Source organism: Vidua macroura, chromosome 4 (assembly GCF_024509145.1).
Source record: "Vidua macroura isolate BioBank_ID:100142 chromosome 4, ASM2450914v1, whole genome shotgun sequence".
Lineage (NCBI taxonomy): Eukaryota > Metazoa > Chordata > Aves > Passeriformes > Viduidae > Vidua > Vidua macroura.
The window spans coordinates 30,264,322-30,287,099 of NC_071574.1; positions in this window are offsets into that span (position 1 = coordinate 30,264,322).

Sequence of the window (22,778 nt, forward strand, 5' to 3'; positions counted from 1 at the left end):
GAACTAATTTAAATGACCCACTAGTGAAAAACAAACATGAATTAAACCAGGTCTAAATAAAAACACATTCTTCGTTGTAATTGCTCTTTCAAAAAAACTAATAATTGACCAAAGCCTGATGTATGAAAGCACATAAATTATACAGATCTATATAATCTGTAATTGCCACACTTGAAAAGAGAATCTTGTATAATTTGGAATTTTTATTTTCTTTTTCACACAGGATAAATAATATAACTCATGATCCAAATCCTTTATGTTTTCTGTAGAATACTTGAAGTGAAACAATGCATCTTTTACCACTAAAAACACAATAAATGGGTCCCTGAAGGATTTATTTTAAGTCAGATGCATTTGTCATTCTATATTGATAATCTTTGCACTTCATTATCATATTCAACTCGCCATTTATATGCAGATGACACAATCATTTATGGTAATAGATTATACTAGAAGAAAGCTTAATATTATCTTCAAGCTGATTTAAATGAGCTTTAAGATCATCTGGCACAATCTAAATTACTATTAAATATTAATGAAACAAAGATCATATTATTTGGCTCAAAACAGAAGTTGGGTAAACTGAACAACTGACAATCAATGCGACCTTGGAGACAGTTAGCAAATGTCAATGGTGAAGAATATGGATACATCATTTTTCATCGTATGACTAAACTATTGATTAGAAGCTGTGAAGGTTTGAAAGAAAGCCAAGAACTTTATTTGGACTCAGAAAATTTGTTGACTTAGGGGAAAAGGAAAGATTTGTTTTCTTGCATTTTCAGTTAGTATTATGTACTTTGGGTTTTACTGATTGCTGCATAATGTTGTTAGGAAAGACAAAGCATTTTTAACTTAGTTATCTAGGCAATTTTGCTGTGAATTATACATTTCATAAAAATCACTGTCTGTCATTTTAGTAACAATTGGCAAAAAACAGAAAACTGTCAACATTTCATTGGTATGTTATCCTTCTTTCTCCTCCCTCCTGTCCTCTGTCTTCAGATAAGTTACAATCTTCAGTCTTCCACATTTTCTGAAATAGAAAAATTAATAAGAAAACTAGTATCTCGACTTCTTCATCTGGAACTATACAACTGTGAATTTGATAAAGCAAGTTAGGAGACTCAGGTAGATGCTTTATTGGTATTTGTTTATTTTTTACGTAGGTAAAGTCCTGGTCCTGTGATTACTTGAGCATGCTCTAGCAGACGCAGATGAATTCATTGGCAGTTTATGTCAATTCCCAAGATGACAGATAAGGTCTTCTTTCCAGGAGAAGTTCTCAGTCTTAGAGATTCAAGATGATAATCCCACAGTAAAAAGTGAAAAAACATGACCCCTGTATTGTTCAGTGTTTTAAAAATGCAGACGATCTCCTGCATTTTGGCACTGGCAATCCACCTCCTTTTTTGTTTAGCAAGATGTGTCACACTAATACATCCATTGTCCCAGAAATGCCAACTTTTTTTGACATTATAATGAATCCCATGGTAAGAGATATTGTTAGTTGTTACCCTCTTTCTGTGTTAGACATAATCGAGATCAATGTGGATATGTTTTCTGTTCAGGGCATCAACTATTTCCCCTTAGTATTTTGCTGGGCTGTGTTAAATCAAGCTGGGCACAGTTTCCTTTGAGCATTTGCATTTAAGATAGAGGTCACACATTTTTTTGACCCACATCTGGATCTTCACTACTCTCTTGATAAAGAGCTTTCACATAATGTCAGGAGATGGAGACCTACTCTGACATCAATAAAATGCCAAGAGAAAGAGGAGAATGCAGACATTTGGTTTATATACTTGGGAATGAGGCAGCTTTAGAGGGGCAGAGCAGCTGCTGAACTGTAGACCAGGTCATAAAGCTGAGTTAAAAAGGACAGTGAAGCCTAGGATAGTTTGATGGGTCTGGGAAAGACATTGTGGGAAAATTTGTGTAAGTAGGAGGCACAAGAGTCTAGACGAGTGGAAGGGTAGGTACCCTCTGGAAGCACAGGAATAATGGGTAAAGAGGAAAAACAGAGGAAGAGAAAGCAGTGATGTAGAAGATTGGTGTTGGAGAAAATGAGGCATGCATAAGACAAGGTTTCTTGACAAGATTGACAGAAATTCAGGTTTAAAGAAAGGATTTACTCAGTGATGAGTTGGGACAGTGAATGCCAAATAGGACAGTCTAATGTCCAGTTCATTATCTTACCTGGTCTGGATAGGAGCTGCTGAAATTACAGATGAAAGAAAGAGAAGGGGAGAGGGAAGAGTTTGTATCTTCCCTGCTGCAGACATTTGGGAAAAGTTGCTGGAATCTGACAGAGCAATTCCAGGGAGGAGATTTGTGATTTATTTATATATTTAGAGATATTTTCTAATTCAAAGTTAGTATATCACATGATTCAAGTACTGATATCTTCCCTAGAAGGTAATCAGGCAGACTTCTCTCAAAATAACCAGTAAATTGTTTTTAGAATTAACCTTACAATGAATTTTAAAAACTAATTAATCAGGTTCATTATTTGAATTTCTTGATTAGGCAACACCATTTTCCCAGTCCATCTAGGTGTCTCCTGGCAAGACACTTGAATCAATTTTCTTGTCCCTTTGTGCTACCAACTCTCTTGAAAGAATGGGAGAATCTCAAGGAGTTATGCTCTGGAAGTCACTAGAAATCTTGTTCCACACTGTAATCACATCAGGAGAAGGTTCTTTTAAGCTCATGCATTTTACCTAATGGTAGTATAAGTGAATAGTGAATACAGATATTCTTCAGTGTGAATAATGTTTTCTTTATCCCCCTGCTCTGTAGGTAAGAACCAGGCCCATGCTGCAGTCATAGGTGCTTGGGAGTGCTGCTGTGGGTTTGGTAACAAATGAGCTCTGACATTTCTTGCTTGGGTTTGTCTTCACCATTGCTGCCAGATGGGTATGGTTCTTCCACTGGAGAGTGATGGCACTGCACTGCAACCCTGGGCTTGTTCTGCATTCCCAGAGATGCCTTTCCCTTTAACATGTGAAGCAAAGCCCCTTCTGTGGGCAAGTTTTCTGTCTTGCCCCTGTCTGAGGACAGAAGAACATCTATTTTTTTCACTGAGGGGACTCTTCCCCTCCTGAGTCTCTGTTTTTAAAGAGATGTTCCTTCCACCTCCCAGTGAAGTTGAGGCCACTTTCAACCTACTTTTTTTTTTTTTTTGACTCAGAAACCTTCCTCCATTATAGTCCAGTTAGAAGTCCACTGGTCTATTAGCCAGTCAGCTATCCTGTCTTATGCCACCTTTACTCCAGTCTCACTTGTACTGGCCTTTCCATTGTCTGAACTTCCCTACATCCAAGTATCACTATCTGTATTGCAAACTTTCCTACTTTTAATTATATGTATGTATATATATATATTTAACTTCTCACTTCCATAATTCTTCCCCAAATGTTGCACTTGATTTCCTCACAGGAAGTACTATGTCCAAGGCTTATTAAAGCATCTACTTGCTGTTTGCCTTCAGGGCTGTTGCCTTAACCAGTCCTTGGAAAAAGGAAAAGAGCACCCCTCCTTGCACAGCCCAGCTCCTCACAGAGCAGATGTATGTCCTCCCTGCTCGTGTAACTGGGCAGCCTCTGCTTCATCAGCCCATGTCTGACCAGAGAGAGAACAAAATCAGCAGTCTGCACCTCGGAACTCAGCCTGGCTCACCTCTGTGTATGAAAAGGAGATGGTCCCTCCACTGCCAGCCTCTTAATCTTTCTGTTCCGGGCTCTTAGAGCAAATGTTGAATACTTCACATGAATCTGGAAATCAAAGGAACTTTTGAGGGAAGAGGGGAAGATAGAAAGAGAGTGAGTGGGCATCTGGATAGAGTTTTAATGGGCCTCACTAGTCTACTCAAGCTATACATTTTGACAGTGCCCTAATGCTGCTTTCAGTGCTTTCTTATGGAGAAAATGGAAACCTTTTCAGACTGAGATGCTTAAAATAGGCTCCTAAATCGATGTTTAGGCATATAAATAGAAGCAGTTCAATATTCAGCAATACTGAGTGCTCTGGTGATGCCAGTAAGGAAGAAAATGCTTTGTGTACAGAAGTGCATTATTAGAAAATGTGGAGGTTCAAGAATTGCTATTTAGAGACAACGAGTTACAATTGGAGTAATCTTTTTGGGTCAGTTGGGCTTGACTCATCTCTGGCCTCCATCTTCCATGTTTTTCATTCATTTTAAAGTAGTGTCTGTTGCTATTGGATATTTATGTCCACTAATTGAATCTAATTTTATCATGGGATTGGAATGAGAAAGGGAAGGTCTTTGCAAATTTCTTAGTATTGCACTCTCTTGTGTGCGTTGTAGAGATGAAATATCTGTTGCCATGCCACATGGATGCTGTGGTTGTTTCCAGCTCTCACAGAAGCTGGGATACACAGGATTCCTAGTTTTTACAATAGAAGAACCTGCAATCCTTCCTAAGGGAATGCAAGGGCGCAACAGAAACATAGGTGAAGTTATTGCAGCCTTAGCCTGTGCATACCAATATCTGCATCCAGAAGGACCTTTTGTTTGTTTTTACTTTTCTCACATGGATTCTAAGCAAACTTCACAGTAGAGCAGTTGTCTTCCCTGATTTTCTTCTATCTCCTCCCTGTCATCTCTATGAAGACTTTCTGTAGAAATTTTATGAAGTGTGCAAGCTGCTGTGAGGAATCCTGTATTTTTACAGGTACACTCCATGCAGTACCATGGATGGTGAATGGACCGCGATGCCAGATCTAAGCATTGATGGATACAGTGAATGCACTCTCAGGTGTACCTGGTGTTATTGACATATATACCTGAGTACAGGTTTTGGCCCCAAAGTTTAGTCACTGAGATAGATTTTTGAGGTGGTGAATGCTATAAAATGACTACTTTTTTTTCATTTTTTTGAAGTCAATGCTGCGGGAATTGTATCTATGAAATGCAGTAGAAAAACCAAACCACTCAACAGAGGACTCTTTGTCCTGTCTGTGTGAAAGACAACATAGTAAAATGGGTATATTCCATAACAGCAATTAAAAATATGGTGGGTTCTTTTTTCATTTCCTTTGGAAAATGAAAGCAACTTGAAGCTGGTATTGGCAAGGATAAATCCTAAATTGTCTCCCTTTGGAATTCGTGTTTGGCTCTTATTAATTTCTCCTTTAGGATCGTGAAGAGTATTTCCACTTTGTTTTCATTTTTTCTTGGTACAGATAATTTCATACTAAAGCCCTGACACTCATATGCAGTTGAATCCATGAGGTTATTTGTATTACTGTGGTCTGCAGATTAGGGGCTTAAACCAGAATAGAATCAAATTAATCATAATTAAAAAATTATGATTTTTGTATGCTTGGCATATTCTTTAATACAAAAATATTTCATACTTTTCCTATTAATACAAAACTTCAGTTAGATATCTATCAGCTGGCTCATACTCAGGACCTGAGGTTATTCTCTAGGTAAAGATTCACATCAAATACGATGTCTCATTTCTTGATCACATATTGTAAGCTGTAAGTATATTCAAGTCCACAAAATATTAGAAATAACAGATAACAGTTCTCTCATATTTCGTTCCTGGGTTTAAAATTTTTCTTACACCGTAGAATTCTGGCAGTATTTTGTTTTTGGAAGGGTATGGGTTATTTGTTTCTTAAATGTTTAATGGCAAGTTGAATATAACTTTTCAGTGTTCTAAAATTTGAAAAAGTGACAAGGAAATAACCTTGAAAGTTCACAGGAGGCTATAAAAAGATATAAATAATGTAAAATATTTTAATAAAATTTATAGTCATTTGCTGAAAGCATTTAAATATATTGATCCATGTTTTAGTGTAGGCCTTTTATTATTAAGTGACTACATTCTTAATTTTAATTGCTTCTTTCCTGTAAGAGGGATTTTATAAATTTGAGCTAATAATTATTAACTTCCAAACCTAACATATCATGAGCAGTTGTGATTAACTTAAATTTAGGTGAAAGAAAGTTAGAGCATCTGTGGTTCAAACAGGGACATAAAACAGATGATACTTGATTATATCAGTGCATATAGGACTAAGCCGTTTTTTGTGAGTGACACCACACAGATTGCAGGGCAGGATCACAGGGAACCCAAACCAAATATTTACATCACTGAGCTCAGCAGGAATTGGCCAGTAGACCCATGGCCTCTATAAATAGATTATTTGAAAAACATAAAGGGGACCATTGCAGGAGTGGTCAGATAGAGATGTCCAGATCCCTGAACTCTGCTCTTGGCTCCTTACATGTTATTGAATGTCTCAGTGCTTCTCATTTCCGTTTATGAAATGAGACTAATATTTATATACTTTTCCAAACACTTTGAGATCCAAAAATTGCTTGGTATTAATAAATTGTTTGCAAGCCAAGCTCTGGCAAATCCCCTTTGTGCTTCTGGCATTGGAGTCCCTCTGGCAAAGACACGAGGTTGGGGTGACCTGATGTAATGTGGTAGTGCTGAGGGAGCTCAGGGCTGCTGCACAGCTGAAATGTGTCCACCAGCACAGAACCTTCAATGCAGAGCAGCCCTGAGACAGCTCTGGGCAACTTAATGCCCCAGGGCCTTTAGCACCCCAGGGGCAGAGTCATCTGTGTGCCCCCAGCACGGCTGGGGGCACCCTGCCCACCTATTCTGCTCGGGAAAAAGCATCTCCCCAGGCCAAGAGCTTGGCAAAGATGAAAGGTGAGAAATGTGGCCATTAAATGAAGGTGAAATGCCAGCGACTGCCCAGGCAGACTCTTTTGGAAAAGGCCATGCTGCATGCAGAGCTTGGTTGGAACAGGCTGGGCCGCAGGCACAATGTGAGAATAAATGCCTGCCCCCCCCCACTAGAGCTGCCTGCTCCTTTTGAGAAGCTTTGCACAACACCAGTGGCCAGAGATGCTGAGTGTCTCCCCAAAGTTAGGATTTGCATTTTAAATCTTTTGACTTCTAGGTGATAGGTTAAGCTCTTTCTTGTTTGACGGTTTCTTAACCTTTTTTGGACCCTGTCTAGGCTTCTTCATGCATATCACACCTTAAAATCCAGCGAGACTCTCAGGGGCCTTACATTCCCTGGTACATTGAGAAAAAGTGTGCAGAGATCATGGCAGCAGGTAGTGTTTCTCTTCATGTGCTCCTCTCCCCATCCCTTACTATTTCATGTTTCTGTGCTGCTTGGACTATGGCTGCTGTTTGAGCTCTCTTTTTCATTTCAGCATTACTCAGTGGAGGCCGAGCAGCTTAAGGAGCCATGATTGTAGAACCTCTGATAAAAGGCATTATAGAAATGCAAAATCTGGTACTGTTAATGTACTTAATATTAGTACTGTTCAAAGTCTCATATTGATAAATTAGTTGATTTGAAATTTTCTTTCTCTTTTCCACAAAAAAATAAGACCACTCTGTATAGTAGAAATTGTTTAAATTGAAAGTTATATTGCTTCTTTTGCTTAGTGCCATTTTCTAATTCAAAACCTTAAATAGTGACATTAGGATCATTCTAAAGTAACAGGCCAGTATGATGTCAAAGGGAACATCACTTTTCCTGGCTGTTGTTTAGTAGTGAAGAAAAACAGCAAGAACTTGTTTATATGCAAATGTCATCTGTATAAAAAGCAGGGAAATGCTCTAAAGAGAAGATATTATTACAAAGGCATAATTTTCCGGAGGCAGAAAAAACAGAGGAAACATTTCATAGTCATCAGGAATCTCTCCATAAATCTGTACCATCAGGCATGCTGTGTGGTTGGCATGTATACTGGTCTAAAAAAAGCCTGAGACCCTCAGCCTGGAGACTAAGAAGAAGGAGAAATGCAAGGAATGTGTCAAAAAATTTGCCGTCTGCTGAGCAGAAACCAGATGTTTTTGTTAGTAATTATTATTATGATAATTCATTTAAGTAGGAATAAAATAGGGCATGATTGTTTACTGCAGCATGTTTTCCCCAGACAGTCTGAGAAATGAGAAAAAAAATCTCAGAGGTTTTACTCCTGGTTAAATGAATAATTTTTTCATTTAACCAGTAATAAATATGACAACAAAAATAGTTTTCATACATATTGCCCAGTAGCTGTGAATAGACATCAGACACTTTTTTATTTGACAAAGTCACTGGAGGCTGTTGAGGAATGTTATGGAAGGTCACTTTGAAATTTTCTCTTTTTTTTTTGGTACATTTTGCTCCTACTGAAATGGCAGATGAACAGTAGAATAACTGGAATACTGGCAAAAGACTAGGTAAATCTAGGTGGTTATTTTAGATTAAAATAATCTGCTGGGAAGCGATAGTGCAGCGTGAGCCAAGCTTCTGTAGATGTCTTCAGGATATCCATTAACATCCTAGCATCTTTTACAAAAGTTGATTTCATATGTGTACAAAAGTTTAAAATTATTAAATCCTTCTCAGTTCCTGGTGTTTGATTAGGAACTCTTAGTAAGCAGAAAGTAATTTTTTTCCTACTGTTCCCTCTCACAGCATATGAGTAGCTATCAGTGGTTTTTAAATATAGATTAGAGAATAGTGTCAAGCAAGTGCTCAGCAAGTATAAATCGTGTTGATCTATTTAGTCTGAGAGAGAATGGTTTTCAGCTGCTATCCTTTCTGCAAGCATTAAGTTGGAAGCTTTGAGTGAGTTAAATAAGTCCTATAGAAAAATTAAAATCTAAACAGAGTCTGGAGGAGTTTAATTGAGCAAGTGCATTATTGGGAGTCTCTCTGACGGTGAGGGTTAATTTATCACACCAAATCCAATCACTTTATAAAAAACCAGCGTGGGTTTCATTTACTTTGATGAGGTTTATTGCAAGATTCTAGAAAATCAATTTTACTGTGAGCAATATTAAACCCAGGGGAATAGAAACACTATATGTACTACACATAACTTCTTGTTATTGCTTACTGGATCACTGGGGAAATTATGTGTTTACCATGAAGAAGGGCTTTGGCTACGTTCATTGTCTTGGGTGACTCCCAGCCTGCCCATCACAGTGAAATAAAACAAAATGGTAGAGTTTGAAATCAGCAAGACTTAACTTGTCTTTGTATAGCCTGAGGTGTGGAAACACTCAGCAATGATGACGTGATTTTCCAAAGGACCATAAATAACTGTTATGTTATGTGCTGTCCTTCTCTGCTTGCGCAAACGGATGCTAAATGCAGCCAGTGCAGGGGCTGGACTGACCCCAACTAATTCCTACTCCCAGAGCTTCTTGAAGTACAAAGGCAGTACTGACAAGAAGTTACTTGGAAATGATGGAGTTTGGTCTGCTGTTTAGGGATTATGATGAAAATTAAGGAATTTCTATTGTGTGTTTACACTTTCTGTCTTCCCTTCCTGTCTGATTTACATACTTGTTGAATTTTACATTAATTCAAAACGGTAGCAAAGTAATTTTGCATGAAAAGATAGTGTTCCCTCTGGCAATAGCAGAGCAGAAGCTCATTTGGGGTTGCACTCAATGGATGGTTTCCTGTTTCACTTTGTTTTCCACACCAGTAAAGTCAAAATGTGTTTCAATTATTACTATTTTTTCCTCCTCATCTGGCCTCACAGGTTATGACATACTAGTTATGTTGAAACTGGTATCACGGACAGAAATAGTGTTCTTTACGTAGGGAAACTTAGACTGCAAATAAACATATAGAAGTTATTTCCCATACAAAAAGTCATCAGAACTCAACAAAACATCTTTCAAAATCAGATGCATGTAGCCTTTTTCATGAGGATTTTAATCTTTTCTTTTCCCCAGTGTTGGGCTGTTTTTATTGTGTCCAATTCTGGGCCCCTCCGTTTAGGAAGGACATTGAGATGCTTGAGCGTGTCCAGAGGAGGGCAACAAGGTTGGTGAGGGGCTTGGAAAGCAAGCCCTATGAGGAACGTCTGAAGGAGCTGGGGTTGTTTAGCCTGGAGAAGAGGAGGCTTAGAGGTGACCTTATTGCTCTCTACAACTTCCTGAAGGGAGGTTGTAGACAGGTGGGGGTCGGTCCCTTCCACCAGGCAGCAACTGACAGAACAAGAGGACACAGTCTCAAGCTACATCAGGGAAGGTATAGGTTGGATATTAGGAAGAAATTTTTCACCGAAAGAAAAATAAAGTACTGGAATTGTCTTCCCAGGGAGGTGGTAGGACCACCATCTCTGGTGTGTTAAAAAAAAAAAACTGGACATGGCACTTGGTGCTATAGTCTAGTTGAGGTGTCAGGGCATAGGTTGGACTTGATGATCTTAAAGGTCTCTTCTAACCTCATTATTCTGTATTTCTGTGATTCTGTGGGCTCTGTTGCACTGTGACAGGGAAGAGCAGTTCTCTGTGGCCTCCGTGCCTAATCAGTGGCTAAAGTGAAAGAGCAGAGCAATACATCTGTCAATCTGTATTTCACCTATATTTTTCCATGCGAGTTTCATAAGACCTAAGATGGGTTAGCTGAGAAGGTCTACATGTAGTTAAATCATCTGTTTGATCTATTTTTTTAGAGAAATGGAGAGCCTAACTGCCTTATTAACTTTTGGCACTTTTTCCTTAAGATGTAATTCATGTTACTGTTTGTAGTTTTATTTGCATGTCATATTTGGTAGCGTCCTGATCCAAAAGCTCTTGATTAGGCCAACCTCCCAGTAAAATGTATTTGGAGTAAGAGAGGAAAGAAGAGAAATGTAACTGTTATTTAAAAGTAATAAGTCTGTTATGATTTATAGATGGTTGTATTGTAACAGTGGAAAATCAATCTCTCAAAATATTTATCTTCAAAGTCCTTCTAATAGCTTTCTATCCAGATACGTTTACTTAGGTGTTTCCAAGGCAGTGCATATGTATATATTGAAATACCAATTAACAGACTGATTCAGAGCGATGTTGTCAGTAATTTTTTTGACTCTATATATGGAAAAAAAAATTACAGTGTTTAATTAACTATTTCAAGTAATTAATTCTTGGAAAGCGGAACAAACAAATTCAGTAAAAGAAAGTTTAACATGGACTCATGACCTTGTTGCAACTCTTTCCCTTCCCTGTCTGTTCTTTGTTTTATTTTTCTGTGTGAGCTCTGGAAGTGTAGGCCAGTTGGTTTTATTATGCAACTGAGTGAAAACATGAAAACAAGCAGGAGTGGTTAAAGAGGAAGGGGCATCTGCTCTTATATTGTGGTGTCCTTTTGAATTTAGTCACTGGGACTTTGGAGCAGAGTCACTGTCAGAAAGAGAGTGTGGATTGATCGTGGGCACCCTGCCTTTGCGCTTGATTTCGCAAATCCAGGGTAAAGCGTGTGGCTTGTGTTCTGAATTGCAGAGTTCATTTTGCATTAGATTTAGCTCAAAGGGAAATCAGGCTGAAATACCAATACCTTTGAATACCTTATCCACAACATGGTTTGGGTTCTTCATAGCTGTGTTTGTTCTTTGTGTACAGAGCGTTTGAGCAAGTAGGCAGTAGCCTAGAGCTGGTGAATACGGAAGATCCTCTCTGAATCTGAAGTTTGTCTGTGCTCAGCTCAGATGTATTTCTGAGACTACAGCATGTGGCTGGGGGGAAGTCTGAGTCTTCAGTAAACGAACTGAAAAGCTCAAGAATCTAACACTAAGCACATTAAAGATGGTTTGGTATTTATATCCATACACACTTGTTTATTTGTGGTATCTGAAGACTAGTTTGTGTGCATGTGGATGTTTTCATACACTGCACAAGAGAATACTAACAAATCTTTAGTTTTGGTCAAATATTTTGTTCTTTCCTTCATTCTTTTCTTTGTATCTGTGCACCAAGGAACTAAATCATGCTTCAGTAGCTAAACAAATTATGCAAAATTATACACCATTAATATTTTATACTCCAGAACCCTGAAGCAAGGACTTTCAATGGCTTTTTGTCTGCAGCAACCTGTGTCATACCCAGATGAATTCCACAACCCATAAGTCCCCTTCTTCCTAAAACTTTACTCAGGTCTTTATTTTATTATTTTTCTCTGCGCTTGTCTGTGATTTTTAATAGGAATGTCTCAAGGGTTTTATAGTATGTAAGAAAAAAAGAAGTTACTGCCATCAGCCTTCTTTCTACTACTGCATGAGGCTGGGAAGTTATTCCCCTTATAATTCTGCATTTATTTAAAATTTCACAAAGGGTAAGTAATGTGACAAAAACAGACTAAGTATAAAAAAAATAGCTAAACCATACTTCATCTGATGCTGGACCACACCTACTCTGATATATCTTTTAATTTTTTTTTTTTTGTACACAAAAGTACATTTCCTTAGAAATACATTTTCTCTTTTCCAGTAAAACTTTAATTGCAAAACCATGTAGATTTTTTTAGGGCAGAAAGCAGGTCTGGTGCACTGGAAAATGAGATCAGTTATTAAAAAATATTTAATTTTTTTCATTATTTAAACACTTCTAATTAGCGATCCCATCCTGTTTCCATCTAACACTGAAGAGCTGGCATGTTGAGATCACACGTGTCTGCCCCTGAAGTGGATGGCAAAACAGAAATCTTGTGATTATAACTTAACAGGGATTCTTTGGCACTGCTTGCTGGTTCCTGGGATGCAGAGCCTGTGAGTTAATGCTATAATTTTGACTACAAGTGGCACTGAACCAGGCAGGGTAGGTACATTTCAGTGTGCTCATTAATCTTCAGTGTGTTCCAATAACTAAATATCACGGGCAGATGCTGAGTGGGTTTATAATTTTTGGGGGGGAACTGTGCTATTTACTATTCATTTAATACCACTAACTTTTTAGGAGCTGTGACTTGTATAAAGTCTCAAGTAACGCATCCAAAGAAACTCTTCTCACTCTGGGAAATGGGTTTGGGGATAGTCTATATGTTTCTGTCCATTTCATCCATTCCATGCATTTTGTTTATGCCAGCATCATTCAAAATAAAATGAAATTTTTCAGTTAAAATAAAAACATTCATTGCTACAGGTAATGCTAACAACATATTAAAACGTATTTGGGTTTATGTCATGCCTAGTGCTGAAATATTTTAGTATTGATCTATTTGTCCTCTTTTACGGTTAAAATTGAATGTGCCAATGCAGACAAGACAGTTGATGAGAAAGGTGCCTGTCTTGAAAGATATTTGAGATTTTATTTGATTTACTTATGTACCAGAACATTTTCTTGAGCTGGAGTTATAGAGGACAGCTGTGTGCTGCAATGTCACTAGATGACACAAGGAAAAACGACGCACCACAGCTTTGGTCACGATGAAGAGACTAATTTATTTTTTCTGACTCCAATCTTTTATAGTTCCCAAAAGATGCCAGTGGATTGGAGGGTGAACGTGCCACCTCTCCAACTACACTGGACAAACTACCTGTACATCAAATTTCTCCGCCTCTATGAAAGAATGCAAAACAATAGGTTGTTTACAGAAAGTTGTGTGGGAAAGTTCTCTACAAGAATGTAAACTCAGAAGGCTTTAGAAAACTCTTGAAAATCAGGGCGACACTGCAATGTCTATGGCTTATACCAGTTTATAGGTGTGTTCACTGCAGGGATGGTGCCAGTCAATTAGAGAACACTTCATGGCTGCACTAATCCTCGATTTGCTCTCCTTGTTTTGGCAGAATTTGCAAGGATTTTTGCTCAAGTGAAATGTCTATTCTTGTCACTGTCTGCTGGTCATGATGGATAGCACTATTCCACTTAGCCAGTGCTACTAGGTAAACAATAAAAAATGTATACAAGCATATCTTACTGCCTGACAGATTGTGTGCCAATATCAGTACAGATTGTAGAAAGGATGAAGAACAAACTTCATTTTCATCTTACAAAACTAATCTAAGTTTATAACAAAGTGTGTAGCTCAACAGTAGAGCTACTGACCAAAAATGGTCTTGTACATCTTTCTTTTTTCATTGTAGAGATGCTTTGGTTTAAGTTTGACTATTCAGTGCTTCAGTGAAACATAAAAATTAGAATTTATATTGTTCATTATTTTTGCAGTTCATTGGAAAGTGCAAATAACATTCATAAAATGTTGATGACCAGAAAAAATTGTAAAATATTATTGATAAATTCACCTGAGATACAGATCAGATGAATGTGATGTTTCCATTTTACTACAGAATGTGAATAAATGTGAATAGAGGCTGAGAAAGCACGATGCTAATATTACAATTTCCTGATGATTTTACAGTATTTTACCTTTCAAAATGGTTTTTACACTGAAATATGGAATGGTCACTAATGGCATAACTGATACCACACAGAGGATACAAGATTAGAGAAATATTACTTCTAGAGTCATATAGAATAAAAATCCTGATAAAGAAAAGTACATTTAAACAATTCCAGAGATGGGACCTTTTTGGAGACATGAATGAAACACAATGCTTTTAAAAGAGAATCTCTGACTTAGCTTGGATTTTAAAATGTGTAAATATAGTGTGTGTTTTTTATTGAAGTGAAAAATAGTGAGTATTTATTTGCTTCCTCAGAAAGGAAGATTGCAATGCTCTGTCCAGACATACTTTCAAATGCATTACTTCTTTTTTATATTAAATAAATATTTCAGGGGAGGAGAAAATGTACACAACTTTATTCAGAAGAATTTTACAACAGAAAAGTCAGACTTTAACAGCTTTTAATAAAATAATACGCATATTGTTTGCTTTTTTGATGGGCTTTTTTAGTAACATTTAAGTGTGAGCCAGTTGGAATAGCATACACAGCTGCAGGAAAATAATGCAAATTTTGACATTTGAGGTTCAATAAATTGAAGCTTTGTTAACTTTAAACCAGAACTCTAGTATTTTGTTGTGAGCAAGCAGTGGAATTAAGACTATGTACTGAGTCCTAAAGTGAATCAAGTCAGGAGATGTTTGGTTTTGCTGAAGTCTGAGCATTTAAGTTAACTGACAGTTATTTTAGTCTTCTTCTGGGGACAACCAGCGCTCCTGCATTTTTCAAACCTTTTGCTTCCTTCTGTCTTTCTCCCACTATTTAGTATGTTAGACCTGAGATATTCAGAGGCATATAAAACAAATGGAAGTCCAACTCCCATTGGAATCCAGTGGAAGTTCAATATCTTCTTCCTTTCAAAATTCCAGCCTTACATAACCGCAGAATCTTTTATTTTCTTTTTTTTTTTCTTGGTTTTTTTTTTTTTTAATCTTTTGCAATGTTATTGATTGTAACATAAAAACTTTAAGAAATACACAATCAGGGAATGTAACTGAGATGAGGAGGAGTTTGGATATTTGAAGGAGGATGATTAAATGATCTGAATTAGGCTGTGAAATACATTCAGGCTGTGGGAGGACAAAATTTGGCAATAACGTGTTGGCAGAACAGAATAGTCAGAAGCTTAATTCTGACTTCTGTGACTGGACTTCACACCAGTGGAGGGAAAAAACTTGAAAAATGCCTGTGAGGATGAAGGAGGAGTGAATACCTGCTCAAGAAAGAGGATCTCAGTTTGTCAATGTCACTCACCTTTTTGCCCTCATATGAGAACAGATGGGAAGATAGAAAGAAAGATTATAATCCATATGGATTTATTCACAGCTGTAATATAGACATTCTTAAGAGAGAAACTTGCTAAGATATGGTTGTGCTGCAATTCTTCTAGGTATTTTAAGGGAATTGAACATCTAATAAAGTCCTTTTGGATGTAGACCATTAGAACTTGGGTTCACTGATAAATTAGTAAGTTCAAACCAAAATCATTGTGTTCACTGATATTTATGCATTAATTACATGTTCCAGAGTACTAAAGTGCTCAAGTAGTTATTCCAAGCCTCTTTCTTACTTTTCTTGAGATAGCAGGATGTGTTTGTTTTTGGACTATATGCTTCATGTCTATTGAAATTTAAATGGCTTCAGACTACCCTTTCATCAGAATAAAAATTTGTGTATATGCATATATGAAATGTTAGATATTCTCTTATCTTTTGAGGTGCTAATGTTTGGTTCTTGGAAATACATTTTCTAGCTCTAGGAACAGCACTTGTGTAAGTTATTTGTTTGAGATTTACTATTGGTGCCATTTAACACTGATTCAGCATTTAAAACTGGCCACCTTCAACATCTCAAGTTTAATATTCTTTTTATATGAGGTTTTCATTTGTAGTGAGAAATGGAAAAAAAAAGTTACAGATGTGGAATGCTGAGAAAGGTTTCCTCTTTTACCTTTTTCTTTAGAAGCTCTAATAAGAGATTATTGAAGAGAGTGTGAGGAAGCATAGCAGAGCTGGAGGCTCCCCTTGGTCAGGCAGATCTCCTATTAGGAAGTTGCTAACCCATATGGTACACTTGGGATAACTACATTCAAGCCTCTAAATGTGTGGAATTGCAGGATGTATCCAATTTCCAGTCTTCAAAGATGGGGCAACTCATCTAGAACTGTGACTCCCCTTAGGTCATCTATTCTCTGTATCATCTTGCTGTAGGAGGAAAGGTCTGAGCTGAAATTCCTAGCAAAGAGACCACAGGATAAGGTGCCTGCGGGTCATTTTAGAAGGCTTTCTGACTCTCCAGCATCCATGGAAATGCAGCTCTGCCACCAGGTTGAATATGTGCTGGTTTTCAGTGCAGGAGAGTTGGCAGGATTGGGGGTGGCTGATAAAGAATGTTTCAGTAGGATGAAGCAGTTTTACTCTGGGAATTCTTTTAAATTTGGAATCTAGTAATAGGCTTACTATAGTGAGACTTTGCTGTCCCTTTCATGACATGTTGAAGGACAAGGTGTGTCCAAAAAGGTAGAAGCACTTAATTTCATTTCTTAATGCGTACGTCTATTTGTAAATGGCAAAAGAATTTTGCCTTTGAGGCACAAAGCTTGTATAGAATGTAAATTAACTTCAAATTGAAATAATTCATGGTTCTGAGAAAAATAACATAATGGATGTTATAACCATGTTTATGAAATGCTAAATTTTAACACACAGCAATCAGCCAAAGCAGTAAGGCAGTGTAAAAGACTGCACACTTAATAATTGTAAATGTTACATGAGTGCGAGTTGCTTGATTAAATTTATTAGAAATGTGTTACAAGCATTTTAAGAAATAAAGCATTTATCACAAAATGATGATTTCTTCACTTAAGCTTATTAGAAAATCACACATCAATTCATGCATAATTACAGGGGAATTTCTGCCACTCACTACAAATCATTACCACATTAAATAAAGTTGACTTAATTTATCTGTGATTTGGAAAAGGTGGTATCTAAATAGGAAAATTAGCTTATGCAGGGGATGAAACCATCAACATCACCACAAAGGACTTAGCCTTCTCTTATTTGTTAGACAAATACACACCTTTTACGTCTTTTATATGTAAACCTCGTACTTTTGAATGAGCTCTAAAGCTTTTCTTTCCATGTCAGAATCCCATATTATGGATCCAGTGCCAGGTACTTAATGAATCGTTGATAGTCAAGGCACGTTTGCTTGCGCCAGACGTACTCATTGTTTTTAATGATCATTGCAGTTTCAGATTGAATTGAAAGGGTTTGGGGGAGGCTGGGAGATGGGAAAGGAACAAGTTTTGCAGTGCTGGCAAGCTGATCCCCCAGCAGCAAAGCTGCATTCTGCCAACACCCCAGCATTTATGCAGCGCTGTGTTTACATTCCCGCAGTGTTTACAGTGGCCATCGCTCTCCTGTGGCCTGTTGTACCTTCTTTGTTTCCCAGACTTTGCATAACTTTGAGGATGGTTGTAACTGACAGTGTCCAAGCTCGTCATGTGGCTGGTCACTGGGTGGTCCTTTTAGCATACACACCTAGTTTGTGTGCTTTCTGTTGTGTGGTTCACAAGAACCCTTGTGAAGGAGTAACTTAGGCTCAGAATAATTACAGCATGTGCTTGTCTGGCCAAGAGGCATTTAGAAACATAGCCTTTGAACTCAGGACTGTATGTTTAGAGAGAAATTGCTCTCTAACTTTGCAGCCTTTCATTATGGGATGCATGACTTAGTTTGGGCATTTCCCTATTCTGCATTCAAGTGCTGTATCATTCTTACTATTGGAAAGTATTTATGTCACAGTTATTGAATCTAATTATAAGGGGGTTTTGTCTGTTTTAATCTGGGACATTTCATTGGCACCTTGCAGGGAGCAATGGGCTGTATATAGAGACATGAAGGAGAGCAGATGAAGAATAGATCAGGGAAGTCAGATAGTTTTGATACTGACTTTTCTGTCAGAAATAACGTACCTGGAAATACACGCTCAGTTCCGTAGTGAAGTACTTATACTTTGTTTTCAGCAGACCTCCTGAGGCGTTCTTGTGTGTCCTTTGTTTGGGGTCTTTTGTGTAAGCTTGGGATCTGTAAGTTGAAAGTTACTCCTCCTTCCACATTAGTACCTCACATTAATAGACTGAAGGAAGCATTGTTTCCTGTTTCTCTCTGAATTTATCTCCCTGGCAACATTTAAGCCACTTGGGATCCTTTAGCTCCTAACTTTTTGCTTCTTCTGTGGGCTCAAATAGAGTTATAATGGCGGTTATTTTCTGAGTAAGATGTGATGTTGAATCATGCATTTTAAGTTCATTATGTTTAGTGGCTTTAGTGTATTTTCATGTCATTTTTCACAGCCTTTAGTAAGGTAGGATGTGAAGTTGCATGAGTTGGCTGTGCAATTGAAATGCTTTGCAATTGCTGAAAAGGGTAGTCCTTTTCCCTCCTCCTTTCTCATTCCTGTCTGACCCCATGTTGAGCCCACTTGGCATACTAAACTGACAGAGAGAGGTACACTTTTTTTCAAAAAAGAAAAGGATTTCTTACCAATGTTGCAAGTTGAAAAGTACCTTGAGAAGTCCACCTATGGTGCCTTTGAATTAATAGATTGGTTCTGGTATCTTAAAAAACTTAATGCATATAGTCACAATGTCTCTTGAGTCTTGGAGGGGTTTTTTTACTATTGTTCCTTTTTCTATTGTTATAAATACTATTTTCATGTAAGAATTATGGTTGCCATTGAAATGGATGATTGTTAAAAAAATTAAAATTGACAATCTGAGACAGCTAATGCCATTTTCAGTTTTAAGAACTGTAAGGTATCCATTTATATCCTGCATTTGTAGGGAAATAATTACAACTCAGTACCTTGTTAATACAAACATTGTTTATCCATTTAAAAGCAAAAGTTAGAGACAGTCTTAATTTTTGCAACTCTTACACTTTCAGAGAATTTTCTTTCTTTAATTTTGGAATAGTCCTTTTAAACCAAATTAGTCATTTGATATACTGAATTAATTGGGTTCTTAATGTTATTGTGCACAGAATTCATGCTATATACAGAATTTATGGATTAAGCTTTCATTACTTCTGAATTTCATGTTGGTTTTGATAACCTTGAAGTGCCCATTGCATCCTAGGTAGGAGGCAATATATTCAATAAAGAATACCAATTTTGCCAATGGTTGAAGACATTGTAATGATAAAAAAGAAAAGGGGGGGAGAAATCCAAAACAACAAACTGAGCAGCCATTCTACTGCGGTGACAGCAGCAGTTTAGTACATTGTATCAAAATGAATGGGCTTTGCATAATTGATTTCAACATACTGGTAGCCCGAGGTCTAAGCTGCTCTTACCCAGAACTTATTAGCCATGCTACAAAGAAGGGAGAAAACTGCAATCTGCTACAGGGGAGGTAGAGAATAGCATTGCTGTTAGAGTAAAAGCATTAAAAGTAGGACAGAGCTACTAAGAGCTACCCCTTTTGTATATTTATTGGGGTTATTCTGTTCATCTCATTCAACTATCTTAAAAAGCTATTTTAGAGCCTTTGTGCAATACCAAATACTGAGAGTTAGAATCTTACTACTTAGTAGGTTTTATTACCTAATTTGAATGGCATGCCTGCACAAAGTGTAATAGCTGTGATGTGAGATCTCTTGTAACTGGGAAGCATATTGAATAAACTCAGCAAAACCAGAGATGGAAAAATAAGCAAGATGCTCTTCTGGGATCCACTTTACTTGCTTCTTGTTGCACATTCACACACAAATACTAGTTTTATTTCATAATGTTCTGCTCTGGTGTGAATCAACAAGTGTGTTTCCTGGAGCTTCCTAAAGGGAAGAGGATTATATGCATTACAGAAGCACATATAACTATACTACAGGATGTGAAAACACTAACAGTTGGATGTAAAATTACTGTGTTGAACAAATGAGAACATGTAATTTTAATGTCCTGTTTCCCTGCTGCATTGTGCAAATGGTACCGCATGTTGTCTGTTTTGCTTTGCCTCCTCCGGATAGGTACTTGTGAGTATATGAAGAGTCTGGATTCATGCAACAGACTCCTGAGAGTAGAATGATTATATATTCGATAAAGGAAAAACAGATTAACTTTTCTGACTAGAATCAAAACTGGGTAGGTGAGGTGAAGGGCTGGAAAACAAGATTTGAATTAACTAATGTGTTCAGTGTCAGGATTCCCAGGCTGTTAGACTTCTTCATTAGAAAACCATGACAAAGTTCTTCATTAGTGTTCGATATGCTTCATCCAGCAATGTGAAATATTGACAATGACTTCTTTAAACATGAGTATTCTGCATAGATCAGCACCAAGCACCTTAGTTATGCCCTTGCTCATATAAGGAGCTAAATAATACTAAGAAGAATATTGTACATTTATCAGTAGTGTAGTGTTTATTTTGAGAGGATCCAGAGCTGTGATTGACTGAATGAGGTTCAGTACTCTATAATTAGGAGACTTTATAACCTATTTTTAAAAAGTTTGACTAAGGAAAGTTTGAGTAAAGAGAATTCCATGTTACTGGAAATGTTTTATTCATTTATTTTTTTATTTGCACTACTTTCACAGAATCTTTATAACCTTCACAGAACTGAAGAGGTTACTAAAATATCCTTTATTATTTGAACAGAAATTGCCTCAGAAAGATAATGAGGTAAATCTTTGGTAATTTCTGTTTGGTCTTAGGCTATTTAATCTCGTGACATTCTTTACAACAGAAAGTTATGAACAGGTTCTTGTGACCCATTCTAATGGATGTATTGATCTCTATGACCCATTTTAAAGTATCTTTTCTGTTCTGGTAAAGACATCAATTTGTTTCAGAGGTTGAATCATGATTTTTGAGATTTATGCTGACATTATTGAAGGAGAAGAATACTGGCCAGGTTGTAACATCTTTAAAAATATTCCAGTGTTATTCTTCAGAATGAGTAGCAGAGCCCATATGCAAAAAGTTGTGTGACAGTTCAGCTTTGCCTTGCACCACAGGTTTTACTGATAGGGGAAATCACCCTTAAGAACAATAACAATGATAATATGAAGGTCCTGGATGACTGGTTGGAAGCAGCAGCATGCCTGCTAATCCTTTTTTGCTTGTTTACAGAGAAACCTAAGATAGGCCTTTTCACATTAAAATAAACAACCAATGGAAATGTTGAGTTACTGTAACATGCCTTTTCCACCAAAGAAGCCTTGTTGGTGGATAACCTCACAATTCTAGTAATTATTGATGCGAGTTCTTGTTCTGGATGACAAAGATACGCACGAGATGTATAAAGATGAATTCTTAAAGTATTTTTACATCTTTTCTCTGAAGTTCATAGCTCAGAAGAGGAGATGGGCAAAATAATCAGGTTCAGCTTTGAAATGGAGAAGCCATTTGTGCATTGTTTTAAGGACCATCAAATCATACTAACATCAGTGGTGAGCCAAGAATCCTCAGAATGAATTGTCACAGGAACATTGAACAAGAAGGAAACATACCCTCTTTTAGTTCCTTACTCTTTCAAGTTGTTTGCTAAACTTGACCACATACAGATATTTTTACATGCTTTATCTTCTAAATAACCTTTTTCAATATTTTGAAGAAACCTGGGAGAAGAAATACAGAGAATCCTTGATAGGAATCACAGTCTGTGCCTTCTTGAAAAGCTGGTCACTGAATCTGTTTAAATACCTAGTGGGCTGGCCTGTTCCCCCAGCAGAACAAGAGTGTTGACATAAACTGATGGCTGAATTTTCAAGGGTAAAGTTTATAGTGGATGTAATAGCAAGGAAGTGGAAAAAGCAATTTAAAAGATGAGTATGTATGTTCTAATTAGGAGTGAAGATAGTGTAATCTGGTGCTTTCTGTTATAGAGACCTGTCATGGATTAACCCCAGCCATCAACTAAGCCCCACGAAGCTGCTTGGAGAAAATCAGGAGGGTAAAAGGCTGAAAACTCATGGGTTGAGATAAAGACAGTTTAATAGTGAAAGCAAATTCCACTGTGCCGCTTTTTAGCTGGGGTAGAGTTAATTTTCTTCACAGTGGCTAGTACAGGGCTGTGTTTTGGATTTGTGCTGAAAACAGAGTTGATAATATAGAGATGGTTTTGTTATTGCTGAGCAGAGCTTGCACAGAGTCAAGGCCTTTTCTGCTTTCTGTATGGACATGTTGGTGAGGAAGTCGGGAGTGCATAGGAGGTTGGGAGGCTACACAGCCAGGAAAGGTGATCCAAACTGACCAAAGAGATATTCCAGCCCATGTGACATCATGCTCAGTATATAAAGTGGGGGAATGAAGGAGGAAGCAGGAGACATGCTTGGAGTGATGGCATTTCTCTGCCCAAGTCACCATTATGTGTTATGGGGCCCTGCTCTCCTGGATGTGGCTGAACACCTGCATGCCCATGGGAAGTAGTGAATTAATTCCTTCTTTTGATTTGCTTGTGTGCATGACCTCATTTTAAATTGTATACAAATTTTCAAATTATAAGCATTTGGGATTAATTTCTTCAAGCCAAGCATCTGCCTCAGGTGGCTTTGTGGGAGAGTTTCAAGTAGTTTTGTCCATTTCTGAGA